Source organism: Arachis hypogaea, chromosome 10 (assembly GCF_003086295.3).
Source record: "Arachis hypogaea cultivar Tifrunner chromosome 10, arahy.Tifrunner.gnm2.J5K5, whole genome shotgun sequence".
NCBI classification, from domain to species: Eukaryota; Viridiplantae; Streptophyta; class Magnoliopsida; order Fabales; family Fabaceae; genus Arachis; species Arachis hypogaea.
This window is the reverse complement of record NC_092045.1, coordinates 82,266,697-82,285,636: the sequence shown is the minus strand read 5'-3', so window position 1 is coordinate 82,285,636 and position 18,940 is coordinate 82,266,697.

Sequence of the window (18,940 nt, the reverse complement as noted above, 5' to 3'; positions counted from 1 at the left end):
TTCCTTATAAATTTTTGCATTTTCAAAGGCATTGAGTCTGAACTCCTCTAGCTCATTTAGCTGGAGCAACCTTTTTTCACCAGCTAACTGAGCATCCATGTTTAGGAATCTGGTTGCCCAGTAGGCTTTATGTTCCAGTTCCACGGGCAGATGACAAGCCTTCCCATACACCAGTTGGTATGGAGAAGTTCCTATAGGAGTCTTGAATGCTGTTCTGTATGCCCACAGAGCATCATCCAAACTCTTTGCCCAATCCTTTCTTCGGGCTATCACAGTCCGTTCTAGGATTCTTTTTAGCTCTCTGTTAGAGACTTCAGCTTGCCCATTTGTCTGTGGATGATACGGAGTTGCCACTTTGTGGCTAATTCCATATCTGACCATAGCAGAGTATAGCTGTCTATTGCAGAAATGAGTGCCCCCGTCACTGATTAGTACTCTGGGAACACCAAACCTGCTGAAGATGTGTTTTTAGAGGAATTTCAGCATGGTCTTGGTATCATTAGTGGGTGTAGCAATTGCTTCTACCCACTTAGATACATAGTCCACTGCCACCAGAATGTAAGTGTTTGAGTATGATGGTGGGAATGGACCCATGAAGTCAATTCCCCATACATCAAACAATTCTATCTCTAATATCCCTTGTTGAGGCATGGCATATCCGTGAGGCAAGTTACCAGCTCTTTGGCAACTGTCACAGTTACGCACAAACTCTCGGGCATCTTTATAGAGAGTAGGCCAGTAGAAGCCACATTGGAGGACTTTAGTGGCTGTTCGCTCACTTCCAAAATGTCCTCCATACTGTGATCCATGGCAGTGCCATAGGATCCTTTGTGCTTCTTCTCTGGGTACACATCTGCGGATCATTCCGTCTGCACATCTCTTAAAGAGATATGGTTCATCCCAGAGGTAGTACTTGGCATCTGAAATTAATTTCTTTCTTTGCACTCTGCTGTACTCCTGGGGTATGAACCTCACAGCTTTATAGTTTGCAATATCTGCAAACCATGGAGCTTCCTGAATGGCAAAGAGTTGCTCATCTGGGAAAGTCTCAGAGATCTCAGTAGAAGGGAGGGACGCCCCAGCTACTGGTTCTATTCGGGACAGATGATCAGCTACTTGGTTCTCTGTCCCTTTTCTGTCTCTTATTTCTATATCAAACTCTTGCAGAAGCAACACCCATCTTATAAGTCTGGGTTTTGAATCCTGCTTTGTGAGTAAGTATCTAAGAGCAGCATGGTCAGTGTACACAACCACTTTGGATCCCACTAGATAGGATCTAAACTTGTCAATGGCACCACTGCAAGTAACTCTTTTTCTGTGGTTGTGTAATTCTTCTGTGCGTCATTTAGAACACGACTGGCATAATAAATGACGTGCAGAAGCTTGTTATGCCTCTGTCCCAACACTGCACCAATGGCATGGTCACTGGCATCACACATTAGTTCAAACGGAAATGTCCAATCTGGTGCAGAGATGACTGGTGCTGTGACCAGCTTAGCTTTCAGGGTCTCTGATGAGCGGATAATTTGTACGCTTTTTGGCATTGTTTTTAGTATGTTTTTAGTATGATCTAGTTAGTTTTTAGTATATTTTTATTAGTTTTTAGTTAAAATTCACTTTTCTGGACTTTACTATGAGTTTGTGTGTTTTTCTGTGATTTCAGGTATTTTCTGGCTGAAATTGAGGGACCTGAGCAAAAATCTGATTCAGAGACCAAAAAGGACTGCAGATGCTGTTGGATTCTGACCTCCCTGCACTCGAAGCGGATTTTCTGGAGCTACAGAAGCCCAATTAGCGCGTTCTCAACGGCGTTGGAAAGTAGACATCCTGGGCTTTCCAGAAATATATGATAGTTCATACTTTGCCCAAGATTTGATGGCCCAAACCGGCGTTCAAAGTCACCCTCAGAATTTCCAGCGTTAAACGCCGGAACTGGCACCAAAATGGGAGTTAAACGCCCAAACTGGCACAAAAGCTGGCGTTTAACTCCAAGAAGAGTCTCTACACGAAAATGCTTCAATGCTCAGCCCAAGCACACACCAAGTGGGCCCGGAAGTGGATTTTTATGTCATTTACTCATCTCTGTACACCCTAGGCTACTAGTTTTCTATAAGTAGGACCTTTTACTATTGTATAAAGAGATCTTTCAATCTTTGGATCTTTTGATCATGTTTTGATGATTGAACCCTCATTGGGAGGCTGGCCATTCGGCCATGCCTAGACCTTGTTCTTATGTATTTTCAATGGTGGAGTTTCTACACACCATAGATTAAGGTGTGGAGCTCTGCTGTACCTCGAGTATTAATGCAATTACTATTGTTCTTCTATTCAATTCCGCTTGTTCTTGTTCTAAGATATCACTTGTTCTTCAACTTGATGAATGTGATGATCCGTGACACTCATCATCATTCTCACCTATGAACGTGTGACTGACAACCACCTCCGTTCTACCTTCGATTGGGTGAATATCTCTTGGATTCCTGATACACGATGCATGGTTGATCGCCTGACAACTGAGTGCTCGCCTGACAAACGAGCCAGCCATTCCGTGAGATCAGAGTCTTCGTGGTATAGGCTAGAACTGATGGCGGCATTCAAGAGAATCCGGAAGGTCTAACCTTTTCTGTGGTATTCTGAGTAGGATTCAATGATTGAATGACTGTGACGTGCTTCAAACTCCTGAAGGCGGGGCGTTAGTGACAGACGCAAAAGAATCACTGGATTCTATTCCGGCCTGATCGAGAACCGACAGATGGATAGCCGTGCCGTGACAGGGTGCGTTGAACATTTCCACTGAGAGGATGGGAGGTAGCCACTGACAACGGTGAAACCCTTGCTTAAGCTTGCCATGGAAAGGAGTATGAAGGATTGGATGAAGACAGTAGGAAAGCAGAGAGACGGAAGGGATAGCATCTTCATACGCTTATCTGAAATTCCTACCAATGAATTACATAAGTATCTCTATCCTTATCTTTATGTTTTTATTCGTATATCACCCATATCCATTTGAGTTTGCCTGACTAAGATTTACAAGGTGACCATAGCTTGCTTCATACCAACAATCTCTGTGGGATCGACCCTTACTCGCGTAAGGTTTATTACTTGGACGACCCAGTACACTTGCTGGTTAGTTGTGCGAAGTTGTGTTTATGCCATGGTATTGAACACCAAGTTTTTCGTTTCATTACCGGGGATTATTTGATTTGTGAAAAGTATTGATCACAATTTCGTGCATCAAGTTTTTGGCGCCGTTGCCGGGGATTGTTCGAGTATGGACAACTGAAGGTTCATCTTGTTACTTAGATTAGGTATTTTTTCTTCAGAATTCTTGAAGATGAATTCTAGTGTTTCATGATGATCTGTTGAAGTCTGGCTGGCTGTGAAGCCATGTCTAATTTCATTGGACCGAGGTTTCAACTTATCATTACAAGAGCTTGTTGATTTCTATCAATCTTGCTATTGGAGCAGTGATCTGCTAAGGCTTGGCTGGCCATTGGCCATGTCTAGTGTTTTGGACCGAAGCTTTCTTTGAATGCTTGGCTGGCTGTGAAGCCATGTCTAATTCCTGGACTGGAGTCTTAGACTAAACATTGCATGATTCCTGGAATTCTCATTAAGAATTTTGATACCTTTTTCCACTTTATTTTCGAAAAAAGTACAAAAAAAAATTTACAAAATCATAAAATCCAAAAATATTTTTGAGTCTAGTGTTTCATTTTAAGTTTGGTGTCAATTGCATACATTCATTCATGTGTCTAAAGGATCTTCAAGTAATTCTTGATAATTTCTTACTCTGATCTTTGAATTCTTTTGACTTGAGTGTTCATGTGTCTCATATGCATTCTCATTAGTGTCAGCAGTATACAAACTGCTAAGTTTGGTGTCTTGCATGCATTGTTCTTTTGATTTTAGTTGCATTTTGATTATTCCTTATTATTAAAAATCCAAAAATATTTTTAATTTATGTCTTCTCAAGTCAATAATACAGAGAATTGAAGATTCAGAACATTCAGCAGAGGAATTGCACAGAAAAAGCTGGGCGTTCAAAACGCCCAGTAAGGAAGACAGACTGGCGTTTAAACGCCAGCCAGGGTACCTGGTTGGGCGTTTAACGCCCAAAAGGGTATAGTTTTGGGCGTTAAACGCCAGAATGTGCACCATTCTGGGCGTTTAACGCCAGGATGGCACAAGAGGGAAGATTCTGTTTTTTTATGCAATTTTTTCAGGTTTTCAAAGTTTTTCAAAATCAAATCTTTTTCAAATCATATCTTTTCAATCATATGCTTTCAAAATCAATTTCTTTCCTTTTTCAAAGATACTTGCTATCAATTAATGATTTGATTCAACATTTCAAGTATATTACCTTTTCTGTTGAGAAAGGTTTAATGTTTGAATCATATCTTTTCTTGATAGCCAAGTCATTAATTTTCAAAAATCAAATCTTTTAAAATGTTTTTCAAATCATATCTTCTCAATTACATCTTTTTAAAACCAATCATATCTTCTTAACCACATCTTTTTCAAAATAGTTTTCAATCAAATCTTTTTAATTTCTAATTTCAAAATCTTTTTCAAAAATCACTTTACTTCTTTCTCAATCATGGTTTTCAAAAATTAATTAAAGTTTTTCAAAATGTTTTCAAAATCTTTTACTTAATTTTCGAAAATTACTTCCCTTCTTCTCACATCCTTCTATTTATGGACTAACACTATTCCTTAATGCAAAATTCGAACTCAATCTTCTTTGATAAGTTCGAATTTTCTATTTCTGCCTTCTATTTTTCTTTTCTTCTGACACCTAAAGGAATCTCTATACTGTGACATAGAGGATTCCATATTTTGTTGTTCTCTTCTCTTTCATATGAGCAGGAGCAAAGACAAAAGCATTCTTGTTGAGGCTGATCCTGAACCTGAAAGGACCTTGAAGCGAAAGCTAAGAGAAGCTAAGGCACAATTCTCTGTAGAGGACCTAACAGAAATCTTCAAAGAAGAAGAACTCATGGCAGCCGAAAACAACAACAATGCCAACAATGCAAGGAAGGTGCTGGGTGACTTTACTGCACGTACTCCCGACTTCTATGGGAGAAGCATCTCTATCCCTGCCATTGGAGCAAACAACGTTGAGCTTAAGCCTCAATTAGTTTCTCTAATGCAACAGAATTGCAAGTTCCATGGACTTCCATTGGAAGATCCTCATCAGCTCTTAGCTGAATTCTTGCAAATCTGTGACACTGTCAAGACTAATGGGGTTGACCCTGAGGTCTACAGACTTATGCTATTCCCTTTTGCTGTAAGAGACAGAGCTAGAACATGGTTGGACTCACAACCTAAAGAAAGCCTGGACTCTTGGGAAAAGCTAGTCAATGCCTTCTTGGCAAAGTTCTTTCCACCTCAAAAATTGAGTAAGCTTAGAGTGGAAGTCCAAACCTTCAGACAGAAGGAAGGAGAATCTCTCTATGAAGCTTGGGAAAGATACAAACAATTAATCAGAAAGTGTCCCTCTGATATGCTTTCTGAATAGAGCATCATAGGTATTTTCTATGATGGTCTCTCTGAACTATCCAAGATGTCTTTGGATAGCTCTGCTGGAGGATCTCTTCATCTGAAGAAGACGCCTACAGAAGCTCAAGAGCTGATTGAAATGGTTGCAAATAACCAATTCATGTACACTTCTGAAAGGAATCCTGTGAACAATGGGACTAGTCAGAAGAAAGGAGTTCTTGAGATTGACACTCTGAACGCCATATTGGCTCAGAATAAAATATTGACTCAGCAAGTCAATTTGATTTCTCAAAGTCTGTCTGGAATGCAAAATGCACCAAGCAGTACTAAAGAAGCTTCATCTGAAGAAGAAGCTTATGATCCTGAGAACCCTTCAATGGAAGAGGTGAATTACATGGGAGAACCCTATGGAAACACCTATAATCCTTCATGGAGAAATCATCCAAATTTCTCATGGAAGGATCAACAGAGACCTCAACAAGGTTTCAATAATAATAATAATGGTGGAAGAAATAGGTTTAGCAATAGCAAGCCTTTTCCATCATCTTCTCAGCAACAGACAGAGAGTTCTAAGCAGAACACTTCTGACTTAGCAACCATGGTCTCTGATCTAATCAAAACCACTCAAAGTTTCATGACTGAAACAAGGTCCTCCATTAGAAATTTGGAGGCACAAGTGGGTCAGCTGAGCAAGAAAATTACTGAACTCCCTCCTAGTACTCTCCCAAGCAATACAGAAGAAAATCCAAAAGGAGGGTGCAAAGCCATCAACATGGCCGAATTTGGAGAGGAAGGAGAGGCAGTGAACGCCACTGAGGAAGACCTCAATGGACGTCCACTGGCCTCCAATGAGTTCCCCAATGAGGAACCATGGGAATCTGAGGCTCAAAATGAGACCATAGAGATTCCATTGGACTTACTTCTGCCATTCATGAGCTCTGATGAATATTCTTCCTCTGAAGAGGATGAGTATGTCACTGAAGAGCAAGTTGCTAAATACCTTGGAGCAATCATGAAGCTAAATGACAAGTTATTTGGGAATGAGACTTGGGAGGATGAACCCCCTTTGCTCACCAAAGAACTGGATGACTTGTCTAGGCAGCGATTACCTCAAAAGAGACAAGATCCTGGGAAGTTTTCAATACCTTGTACCATAGGCACCATGACATTCAAGAAGGCCTTGTGTGACTTAGGGTCAAGTGTAAACCTCATGCCTCTCTCTGTAATGGAGAAGCTAGGGATCTTTGAGGTACAAGCTGCAAAAATCTCACTAGAGATGGCAGACAACTCAAGAAAACAAGCTTATGGACCTGTAGAGGATGTTCTGGTAAAGGTTGAAGACCATTACATCCCTACTGATTTCATAGTCCTAGAGACTGGGAAGTGCATGGATGAATCCATCATCCTTGGCAGACCCTTCCTAGCCACAGCAAAGGCTGTGATTGATGTTGATAGAGGAGAATTGATCATTCAAGTGAATGAAGAATCCCTTGTGTTTAAGGCTCAAGGATATCCCTCTGTCACCATGGAGAGGAAGCATGAAGAGCTTCTCTCAAAACAGAGCCAAACAGAGCCCCCACAGTCAAACTCTAAGTTTGGTGTTGGGAGGCCACAACCAACTTCTAAGTTTGGTGTTGAACCCCCACATTCAAACTCTAAGTTTGGTGTTGGGAGGTTCCAACATAGCTCTGAGCATTTCTGAGGCTCCATGAGAGTCCTCTGTCAAGCTAATGACATTAAAGAAGCGCTTGTTGGGAGGCAACCCAATGTTATATTTTATCTATTCTCTTTTGTTATTTTATGTCTTTTGTAGGTTGATGATCATGAGAAGTCACAAAATCAATGAAAAAAGCAAAAACAGAATGAAAAGCAGAAGGAAAAATAGCACACCCTGGAGGAGAGCATACTGGCGTTTAAACGCCAGTAAGGCTAGCTGTTGGGCGTTTAACGCCCAGTCTGGCACCATTCTGGGCGTTTAACGCCAGAAAGGGGCACCAGACTGGCGTTAAACGCCAGAAAAGGGCAAGAAGCTGGCGTTAAACGCCAGAAATGGGCACCAGCCCGGCGTTTAACGCCAGAATTGGCTAAAAACGCATTTTTGCTTGCCATTTGGTGCAGGGATGACTTTTCCTTGACACCTCAGGATCTGTGGACCCCACAGGATCCCCACCTACCCCACCACTCTCTCTCTTCTTCACCCATTCACCAATCACCTCAACACCTCTTCCCCAAAAACCCTTCACCTATCAAATCCCATCTTTCTCTTCACCACTCACATCCATCCTTCATAAAACCCCACCTACCTCACCCTTCAAATTCAAACCACTTCTTCCCCTTTTGGCCGAACACAAAGCCATTCCCTTCTTCCTCATTTCTTCTTCTTCTACTCTCTTCTTTCTTCTTTTGCTCGAGGACGAGCAAACCTTTTAAGTTTGGTGTGGTAAAAGCATTGCTTTTTGTTTTTCCATAACCATTTATGGCATCCAAGGCCGGAGAAACCTCTAGAAAGAGGAAAGGGAAGGCAAAAGCTTCTACCTCCGAGTCATGGGAGATGGAGAGATTCATCTCAAGGGTGCATCAAGACCACTTCTATGAAGTTGTGGCCTTGAAGAAGGTGATCCCCGAGGTCCCTTTTTCACTCAAAAAGAGTGAATATCCGGAGAACCAACATGAGATCCGAAGAAGAGGTTGGGAAGTTCTTACCAACCCCATTCAACAAGTCGGAATCTTGATGGTTCAAGAGTTCTATGCCAATGCATGGATCACCAAGAACCATGATCAAAGTGTGAACCCGGATCCAAAGAATTATCTTACTATGGTTCGGGGGAAATACTTGGTTTTTAGTCCGGAAAATGTAAGGTTGGCATTCAACTTGCCCATGATGCAAGGAGATGAACACCCTTACACTAGAAGGGTCAACTTTGATCAAAGGTTGGACTAAGTCCTCACAGTCATATGTGAAGAGGGCGCCCAATGGAAGAGAGATTCAAGAGGGAGACATCCCTATTGATGAGGACATGCCCATCACTAAGAAGAGGATGGAGCACACAAGAGACCCCACTCATCATGAGATTCCTGAGATTCCTCAAGGGATGCACTTTCCTCCACAAAACTATTGGGAGCAACTAAATACCTCCCTAGGAGAATTGAGTTCCAACATGGGACAACTAAGGGTGGAGCACCAAGAACACTCCATCATCCTCCATGAAATTAGAGAAGATCAAAGAATCATGAGAGAGGAGCAACAAAGACAAGGAAGAGACATTGAGGAGCTCAAGCACTCCATAGGATCTTCAAGAGGAAGAACAAGCCGCCATCACTAAGGTGGACCCGTTCTTTAATTTCCTTGTTCTTTATTTCTTGTTTTTCGAATTTTAATGCTTATGTTTATCTATGTTTGTGTCTTGTGATCATTAGTGTCTTAGTGTCTATGCCTTAAAGTTATGAATGTCCTATGAATCCATCACCTCTCTTAAATAAAAATAAATAAATAAATAAATAAATAATAAATGTTCTTAATTGAAAAAGAGAAGAATTGCATGAATTTTAAATTTTATAACAGTTTAATTATTTTGATGTGGTGGCAATACTTTTGTTCTCTGAATGTATGCTTAAACAGTGCATATGTCTTTTGAATTTGTGGTTCATGAATATTGGCTCTTGAAAGAATGATGAAAAAGGAGACATGTTACTGAGGATCTGAAAAATCATTAAAATGATTCTTGAAGCAAGAAAAAGCAAAAAAAAAAAAGAGAGAAGAAAGAAAAAAACGAAAAAAAAAGAGAGAAAAGAAAGAAATGAAGTTGTGATCCAAGGCAAAAAGAGTGTGCTTAAGAACCTTGGACACCTCTAGTTGGGGACTCTAGCAAAGCTGAGTCACAATCTGAAAAGGTTCACCCAATTATGTGTCTGTGGCATGTATGTATCCGGTGGTAATATTGGAAGACAGAGTGCTTTGGGCCACGGCCAAGACTCAATAAGTAGCTATGTTCAAGAATCATCATACTTAACTAGGAGAATCAATAACACTATCTGGATTCTGAGGATAGAGTGAGATGCCAAAACTATTCAGAGGCAAAAAGCTAAAAGCCCCGCTCATCTAATTAATACTGATCTTCATAGATGTTTTTGGAATTCATTGCATATTCTCTTCTTTTTATCTTATTTGATTTTCAGTTGCTTGAGGACAAGCAACAATTTAAGTTTGGTGTTGTGATGAGCGGATAATTTGTACGCTTTTTGGCATTGTTTTTAGTATGTTTTTAGTATGATCTAGTTAGTTTTTAGTATATTTTTATTAGTTTTTAGTTAAAATTCACTTTTCTGGACTTTACTATGAGTTTGTGTGTTTTCTGTGATTTCAGGTATTTTCTGGCTGAAATTGAGGAACCTGAGCCAAAATCTGATTCAGAGACCAAAAAGGACTGCAGATGCTGTTGGATTCTGACATCCCTGCACTCGAAGCGGATTTTCTGGAGCAACAGAAGCCCAATTGGTGCGCTCTCAACGACGTTGGAAAATAGACATCCTGGGCTTTCCAGCAATATATGATAGTCCATACTTTGCCCAAGATTTGATGGCCCAAACCGGCGTTCAAAGTCACCCTCAGAATTTCCAGCGTTAAACGCCGGAACTGGCACCAAAATGGGAGTTAAACGCCCAAACTGGCACAAAAGCTGGCGTTTAACTCCAAGAAGAGTCTCTACACGAAAATACTTCAATGCTCAGCCCAAGCACACACCAAGTGGGCCCGGAAGTGGATTTTTATGTCATTTACTCATCTCTGTACACCCTAGGCTACTAGTTTTCTATAAGTAGGACCTTTTACTATTGTATAAAGAGATCTTTCAATCTTTGGATCTTTTGATCATGTTTTGATGATTGAACCCTCATTGGGAGGCTGGCCATTCGGCCATGCCTAGACCTTGTTCTTATGTATTTTCAACGGTGGAGTTTCTACACACCATAGATTAAGGTGTGGAGCTCTGCTGTACCTCGAGTATTAATGCAATTACTATTGTTCTTCTATTCAATTCCGCTTGTTCTTGTTCTAAGATATCACTTGTTCTTCAACTTGATGAATGTGATGATCCGTGACACTCATCATCATTCTCACCTATGAACGTGTGACTGACAACCACTTCCGTTCTACCTTCGATTGGGTGAATATCTCTTGGATTCCTGATACACGATGCATGGTTGATCGCCTGACAAATGAGCCAGCCATTCCGTGAGATCAGAGTCTTCGTGGTATAGGCTAGAACTGATGGCGGCATTCAAGAGAATCCGGAAGGTCTAACCTTGTTTGTGGTATTCTGAGTAGGATTCAATGATTGAATGACTGTGACGTGCTTCAAACTCCTGAAGGCGGGGCTTTAGTGACAGACGCAAAAGAATCACTGGATTCTATTCCGGCCTGATCGAGAACCGACAGATGGATAGCCGTGCCGTGACAAGGTGCGTTGAACATTTTTACTGAGAGGATGGGAGGTAGCCACTGACAACGGTGAAACCCTTGCTTAAGCTTGCCATGGAAAGGAGTAAGAAGGATTGGATGAAGACAGTAGGAAAGCAGAGAGACGGAAGGGATAGCATCTTCATACGCTTATCTGAAATTCCTACCAATGAATTACATAAGTATCTCTATCCTTATCTTTATGTTTTTATTCGTATATCACCCATATCCATTTGAGTTTGCCTGACTAAGATTTACAAGGTGACCATAGCTTGCTTCATACCAACAATCTCTGTGGGATCGACCCTTACTCGCGTAAGGTTTATTACTTGGACGACCCAGTACACTTGCTGGTTAGTTGTGCGAAGTTGTGTTTATGCCATGGTATTGAACACCAAGTTTTTGGTTTCATTACCAGGGATTATTTGATTTGTGAAAAGTATTGATCACAATTTCGTGCACCAGTCTCAAATGCCTGCAGACACTGTGTGTCAAACACAAATGGTGTGTCAGCAGCTAGCAGGTTACTCAAAGGTTTTGCAACTTCTGTAGAATCCTGCATGCCCCAGAAAGCTTCTGATTGCCTTAACATTGGCAGGTGGTGGTAATTTTTCAATTACCTCTACCTTTGCCTTATCCACCTCTATTCCCCTGCTTGAAATTTTGTGCCCAAGGACAATTCCCTCAGTCACCATAAAGTGACATTTCTCCCAGTTTAAAACCAGGTTAGTCTCTTGGCACCTTTTCAGGACAAGTGCTAGGTGATTAAGACAGGAGCTGAATGAGTCTCCATATACTGAGAAGTCATCCATGAAGACTTCCAGAAATTTCTCTACCATATCTGAGAAGATAGAGAGCATGCACCTCTGAAAGGTTGCAGGTGCATTTCACAGACCAAAAGGCATCCTCCTGTAGGCAAACACGCCAGAAGGGCAAGTAAATGTTGTTTTCTCTTGGTCCTGAGGATCTACTGCAATTTGGTTGTAGCCTGAATAGCCATCCAAAAAGCAGTAATAATCATGACCAGCTAGTCTTTCTAGCATTTAGTCTATGAATGGTAAAGGAAAATGATCCTTTCTGGTGGCTGTATTGAGCCTTCTGTAGTCAATACACATATGCCACCCTGTGACTGTTCTTGTAGGAACCAGTTCATTTTTTTCATTATCAACCACTGTCATGCCTCCCTTTTTGGGGACAACTTGGACAGGGCTCACCCAGGGGCTATCAGAAATAGGATAAATAATCCCAGCCTCCAGTAATTTAGTGACCTCTTTCTGCACCACCTCCTTCATGGCTGGATTTAGCCTCCTCTGTGGTTGGACCACTGGTTTGGCATTATCCTCCAACAGGATCTTGTGCATGCATCTAGCTGGGCTAATGCCCTTAAGATCACTTATGGACCACCCAAGAGCTGTCTTGTGTGTCCTTAGCACTTGAATCAGTGCTTCCTCTTCCTGTGGATTTAAAGCAGAGCTTATAATCACAGGAAAAGTGTCACCCTCTCCCAGAAATGCATACTTCAAGGATGGTGGTAGTGGTTTGAGTTCAGGTTTGGGAGGCTTATCCTCCTCCTGAGGAATTTTTGAAAATTCCTTTGTTTCCTCTGGTTCTTCTTGATCAGGTTGAGCATCTTTGAAGATGTCCTCAAGCTCTGATTCTAGGCCTTCAGTCATATTGATCTCTTCTACCAGAGAGTCAATAATGTCAGCGCCCATGCAGTCATTTGGTGTGTCTGGATGCTGCATAGCTTTTACAGCATTCAACTTGAACTCATCCTCATTGACTCTCAGGGTTACTTCCCCTTTTTGTACATCAATGAGAGTTCGTCCAGTTGCTAGGAAAGGTCTTCCTAGAATGAGAGTTGCACTCTTGTGCTCCTCCATTTCCAGCACCACAAAGTCAGTTGGAAAGACGAATGGCCCAACCTTGACAATCATATCCTCTATTATGCCTGATGGATGTTTAATGGAGCCATCAGCAAGTTGGAGGCATATCCGGGTTGGTTTGACTTCTCCAGTCAACCCAAGCTTTCTGATAGTGGATGCAGGTATTAGATTGATGCTTGCTCCAAGATCACATAGGGCTGTCTTGGTGCAAGCACCTTCTAATGTGCATGGTATCATAAAGCTTCCTGGATCTTGAAGCTTTTCTGGTAAGCTTTTCAGAATGACTGCACTGCATTCTTCAGTGAGAAACACTTTTTTGGTTTCTCTCCAATCCTTCTTATGACTTAAGATTTCTTTCATGAACTTAGCATAAGAAGGTATTTGCTCAAGTGCCTCTGCAAACGGAATCTTTATTTCAAGAGTCCTTAGATAGTCTGCAAAGCGGGCAAATTGCTTATCCTGTTCCGCTTGGCGGAGTTTTTGAGGATAGGGCATCTTGGCTTTATAGTCTTCAACCTTAGATGCTGCAGGTTTATTCCTTACAGAAGTGGTTGAAGAAGCCTTGTTAGAGGGATTACTGTCAGCACTCTTAGGTGTCTGATCTTCCCTTGGCGTTTGAACGCCAGAATTGGGTGGAAAATGGGCGTTTAACGCCAACTTTTCCCCCTTTTCTGGCGTTTGAACGCCAGAATTGGGCAGGGAATGGGCGTTTAACGCCAGCTTTCCCCCCTTTTCTGGCGTTTGAACGCCAAAGGTGTTCCTCTCTGGGCTCTTACTGTCCTCAGAGAGATTTTGAACAGTGGTTTGGTTATCCTCTGTCAATTGTTCCTTGTTTGGCTTTTTGCTCTTTTGAGCAGTGTTATTCAGTGTCTTCCCACTCCTCAGTTGAACTGCTTGACATTCCTCTGTTATCTGTTTAGATATTTGCTGTTTTGCTTGATTCAACTGCAGTTCTATGTTCTTGTTAGCAACTTTAGTTTCATGGAGCATCTCTTTAAATTCTGCTAACTGTTCTGTCATCAGGAGCAATTGTTGATTAAGCTCAATCATCTGTTCTTGAGGATTAGGATCAGTGACTACTGTCATGACTTCCTCTTTTGGAAAGAACTCATTGCTAGAGTACAAATATTGATTTCTAGCAACAGTGTCTATAAGCTCTTGAGCCTCTTCAATTGTCTTCCTCATGTGTATAGATCCACCAGCTGAGTGGTCTAAAGACATCTGAGCTTTTTCTGTAAGCCTATAGTAGAAGATGTCTAACTGTACCCACTCTGAAAACATTTCAGAGGGGCATTTTCTTAGCATACCTCTATACCTCTCCCAGGCATTATAAAGGGATTCATTATCCTCTTGTTTAAAGCCTTGGATGTCCAGCCTTAGCTGTGTCATCCTCTTTGGAGGGTAAAAGTGATTCAGGAATTTGTCTGATAACTGTTTCCATGTCTTTATGCTTGCTGTAGGTTGGTTATTCAACCACCTTTTAGCTTGATCTTTTACAGCAAATGGAAACAGTAATAGTCTGTAGACATCCTGATCCACCTCTTTATCATGTACTGTGTCAGCAATTTGTAAGAACTGTGCCAGAAACTCAGTAGGCTCTTCCTGTGGAAGACCGAAATACTGGCAATTTTGCTGCACTATGATAATGAGTTGAGGATTTAGCTCAAAGCTGCTTGCTTTGATGGGAGGTGTACAAATGCTACTCCCATATGCAGCTGTAATGGGGTTAGCATATGACCCCAGAGTCCTTCTGGATTGATCAATCCCACTTAGGTCCATAATGGATAAAGGGAAATGATATGGATTGCAAATAGATAAATTTTTTTTTTGAATTAACCTAAAAAAATAAAATAAAACAAAAGGAAATTAAAATAAAAATTCGAAAATTAAAAAGAAAATAAGATCAAAGCAAATTGAGAACTGAATCGATTAGTTAATTAAAAAGATTTTGAAATCAGCAATTAAGAAGATATGATTGAAAAATTTTATGAAAAAGATTTGATTTTTGAAATGAGGAAAGAGAAAAACAACAAAATGACACCAAACTTAAAATTTTTAGAAAATCAAACACTAATTTTTTCGAAAATTTTAAGGGAAAAACACAAAGAGGACACCAAACTTAGAATTTTTACGAATCAAAAAGGGACTAAAGACATGCAAATTCAAAAATTAAAAGAAAAACAAAAGCATGCAATTGACACCAAACTTAAAATATGAAACTAGACTCAACTAAAAGACTCTAAACCAACAAAAATAAAACAGTCCTAATCTAAGCAACAAGATAAGCCGTCAGTTGTCCAAACTCGAACAATCCCCGGCAACGGCGCCAAAAACTTGGTGCACGAAATTGCAATCACACTTTTGCAATCCCGCACAACTAACCAGCAAGTGCACTGGGTCGTCCAAGTAATACCTTACGTGAGTAAGGGTCGATCCCACGGAGATTGTCGGCTTGAAGCAAGCTATGGTTATCTTGTAAATCTTAGTCAGGATATCAGAAATTATCAGGATTGATTGTGAAGAGTAAAAGAACATGAAATAAGTACTTGTTTTGCAGTGATAGAGAATAGGTTGAGGTTTTGGAGATGCTCCATCTTCTGAATCTCTGCTTTCCTACTGTCTTCTTCTTCAAGCACGCAAGGCTCCTTCCATGGCAAGCTGTATGCAAGGGTTTCGCCGTTGTCAGTGGCTACCTCCCATCCTCTCAGTGGAAATGTTCAACGCACCCTGTCACGGCACGGCTATCCATCTGTCGGTTCTCAATCAGGCCGGAATAGAATCCAGTGATTCTTTTGCGTCTGTCACTAACGCCCCGCCCTCAGGAGTTTGAAGCTCGTCACAGTCATTCAATCATTGAATCCTACTCAGAATACCACAGACAAGGTTTAGACCTTCCGGATTCTCTTGAATGACGCCATCAGTTCTAGCTTATACCACGAAGATTCCGATTAAAGAATCCAAAAGATATCTATTCAATCTAAGATAGAACGGAGGTGGTTGTCAGGCACACGTTCATAGTTGAGAATATGATGAGTGTCACGGATCATCACATTCATCCGGTTTAAGCACAAGTAATATCTTAGAATGGAAGCAAGCATGATTGAATAAGAAATAGTAGTAATTGCATTAATCCATCAAAACACAGTAGAGCTCCTAACCCCCAACCATGGGGTTTAGAGACTCATGCTGTGGAAGGTACACAAAGAAACGTGTAAAGTGTCATGAGGTACAGAATCAATGTCAAAAGATCCTATTAATAGTAAGCTAGTAACCTAGGGTATACAGAGATGAGTAAATGACGTAAAAATCCACTTCCGGGGCCCACTTGGTGTGTGCTTGGGTTGAGCATTGATACTTTTCGTGTAGAGACCTTTTCTGGAGTTAAACGCCAGCTTTGGTGCCAGTTTGGGCGTTTAACTCCAAGTTTTATGCCAGTTCCAGCGTTAAACGATGGAAATTCTGAGGCTGATTTGCAACGCCGGTTTGGGCCATCAAATCTCGGGCAAAGTATAGACTATTAAACATTGCTGGAAAGCCCAGGATGTCTACTTTCCAATGCCGTTGAGAGCGCGCCAATTGGGCTTGTGTAGCTCCAGAAAATCCACTTTGAGTGCAGGGAGGTCAGAATCCAACAGCATGTGCAGTCCTTTTCAGTCTCTGAATCAGATTTTTGCTCAGGACCCTCAATTTCAGCCAGAAAATACCTGAAATCACAGAAAAACACACAAACTCATAGTAAAGTCCAGAAAAGTGAATTTTAACTAAAAACTAATAAAAATATACTAAAAACTAGCTAGATCATACTAAAAATATACTAAAAACAATGCCAAAAAGCGTATAAATTATCCGCTCATCAATTATTAAGAAATTATTTGACAATTTTATATTAATTTTATAGGTTTGCTTGCATGTTCAATTTAATACTTTTCACCACTAATTTCCCATGCATGCTATGTGTTTGTGAAAATGCCCGTATGGCATTATGACTTCTTCGTTATTCTATCCTTCTACTTTAATGCCTGTTTTTCACCAAACTCTTCCAATACTTTATTAATTAAATATAATTATCAATACAAACATTATTGTTAGTTTCTTACGACTGATAATACATTTTGGCTTTTAATGCTTGTTCTATGCTACTCATGCCTTTGCCAGCATGCCAATAAACATCTTGCATTTAATTGCCTCAATTTATCATGTTATATTTCCATTGATGTCCTAATTTCATGGAGTCGCGACCATGTGTTAACGGCATTCTTCTTTACTTTGGCATGATTATCACTCGTACTGCCCTCTTCTTTGCTCTATCTCTTTGACTTCATGTCCCTTTCTCTTCTCCCTTTTCAGGATGGCCACCAAAAAGGGTAAAGAGAAAGCTTCTATAACGAGCACCAGCTGAGGAACCACAACCCCCGCCCACCTGCACATCTTTGCATGCACCAAGGACGGTGCAATCTTTAAGTGTGGGGAGGTTGATACCGATCTCCACAGGTTAGTTAGTCCCTTTTCAACACCAATTTTTAATTTTCTATGTTAGTTCATTGCTGCATTTGCATGTGTATTTGCATGTTTGATTGCATACTTTACCACCACTTGGTTGAAGTAACATTTTCTTTTTCAAGAAACCTTTTATAGCATTTCACTAATTTGAATTTAAATATTTGTTAAACTTGTTTGAAGAAATATTATATTGGAACATGGTTTAGAGCTCGAACACATTACCAGTGAGATTTTGAGCCTATTTGATTGGTTGCATTTTATCAACCAATATTTTTTATCTTTGTGTGTGTTGTTCTCTCTAAAAGTTTAATCTTTGTCTTGCTTAATTCTATATTTTCATTATTTGATGTATGCATGCACTTATATGATTGAGGCCTTGTTTCACTAAGCTTACATACCCATATGGCCTTACCCTTTAATTATCCTTTGCAAACCAATTTGAGCCTATTTTACCCATTTGTTCTTTACTTTAGCTCATTACTAACTCTAAACGGAAAATAATAATGTCCTTAATTTGAATCATTGATTAGTTTAGACTAGTAAAAGTGCTCATGATTTAAGTGTGGGGAAGTTGGGTTTGAAAATATTTGGTTTGAGTAATTGGGTGTTGAAATTTTTTTGAAAATGTACAAAATAATAGTTAAACACATATTATTGCATTCAATACTTTAATCATATGCATTGAGAAAAACAAGAAAAAAATATAATAATAGAAAAAAAAGAAAAAAAAGGTGAAAAAGAAAAGGAAAAGAGCAAATAATAAAATAGTATAAAATGCCCCAAAGTAAGTGTTGGTATCAATGCATATGTACTGTACTCAAATTTAGGATGCATGAATATATGGAAAACACAGTTAATGGGAAGTTAGATTTTGCATTTTAATTAAATGGATTGTCTTAAGTTAGGTGGGAAGCTTAGGTTAATTAAGGATTCAGATTTTAGTCCACTTGGCCAAATATAATCCTACCTTGACCCTAACCCCATTACAACCCTTAAAAGACCTCTTCATTTGTGTATTGGTGCATTAAATTTTTTGTTGATTGTTAGATGAAGAGCAAGCCTTAGAAAGCAAGACTAGTAGAGAATTGAGAGAATTTACCCTATACACTTGAGAGACTAGAGTGATATACACTACTAGTAAGGGTTCAGTGCTTAAATTCTATGTTTCCTGCTTTCATGAGCTATTTTCTTCTTGCAAGTTATTTGTACTTTATTTTGTGATTTGAATTAGTGAAATCCAGTTCATATTTATTCTTGGAAGATTTATTTACTTTTTCACCAAGTAGGTAGAATCATTTTTGCATGTAAGTTGCATTCACATTCATAGGTTGCATTGCATGAGTCTTGCTTTTCCCTACTCATTTGTTTTATCTCCTTGAGTTTAGCATGAGGACATGCTAATGTGTAAGTGTGGGAAGGTTGATAAACCACTATTTTATGGTTTATATTGTGTTTAATTAAGTGGTTTTTATCAGCTTTTCACCCACTTATTCATATGATTAGCATGATATTACAAGTTCTTCCCAAAATTGTTCTATGATTGAAAACTTGCTTCCTAAAGACCTTTTAATTGTATATTTTTATTCTCCTTTATACC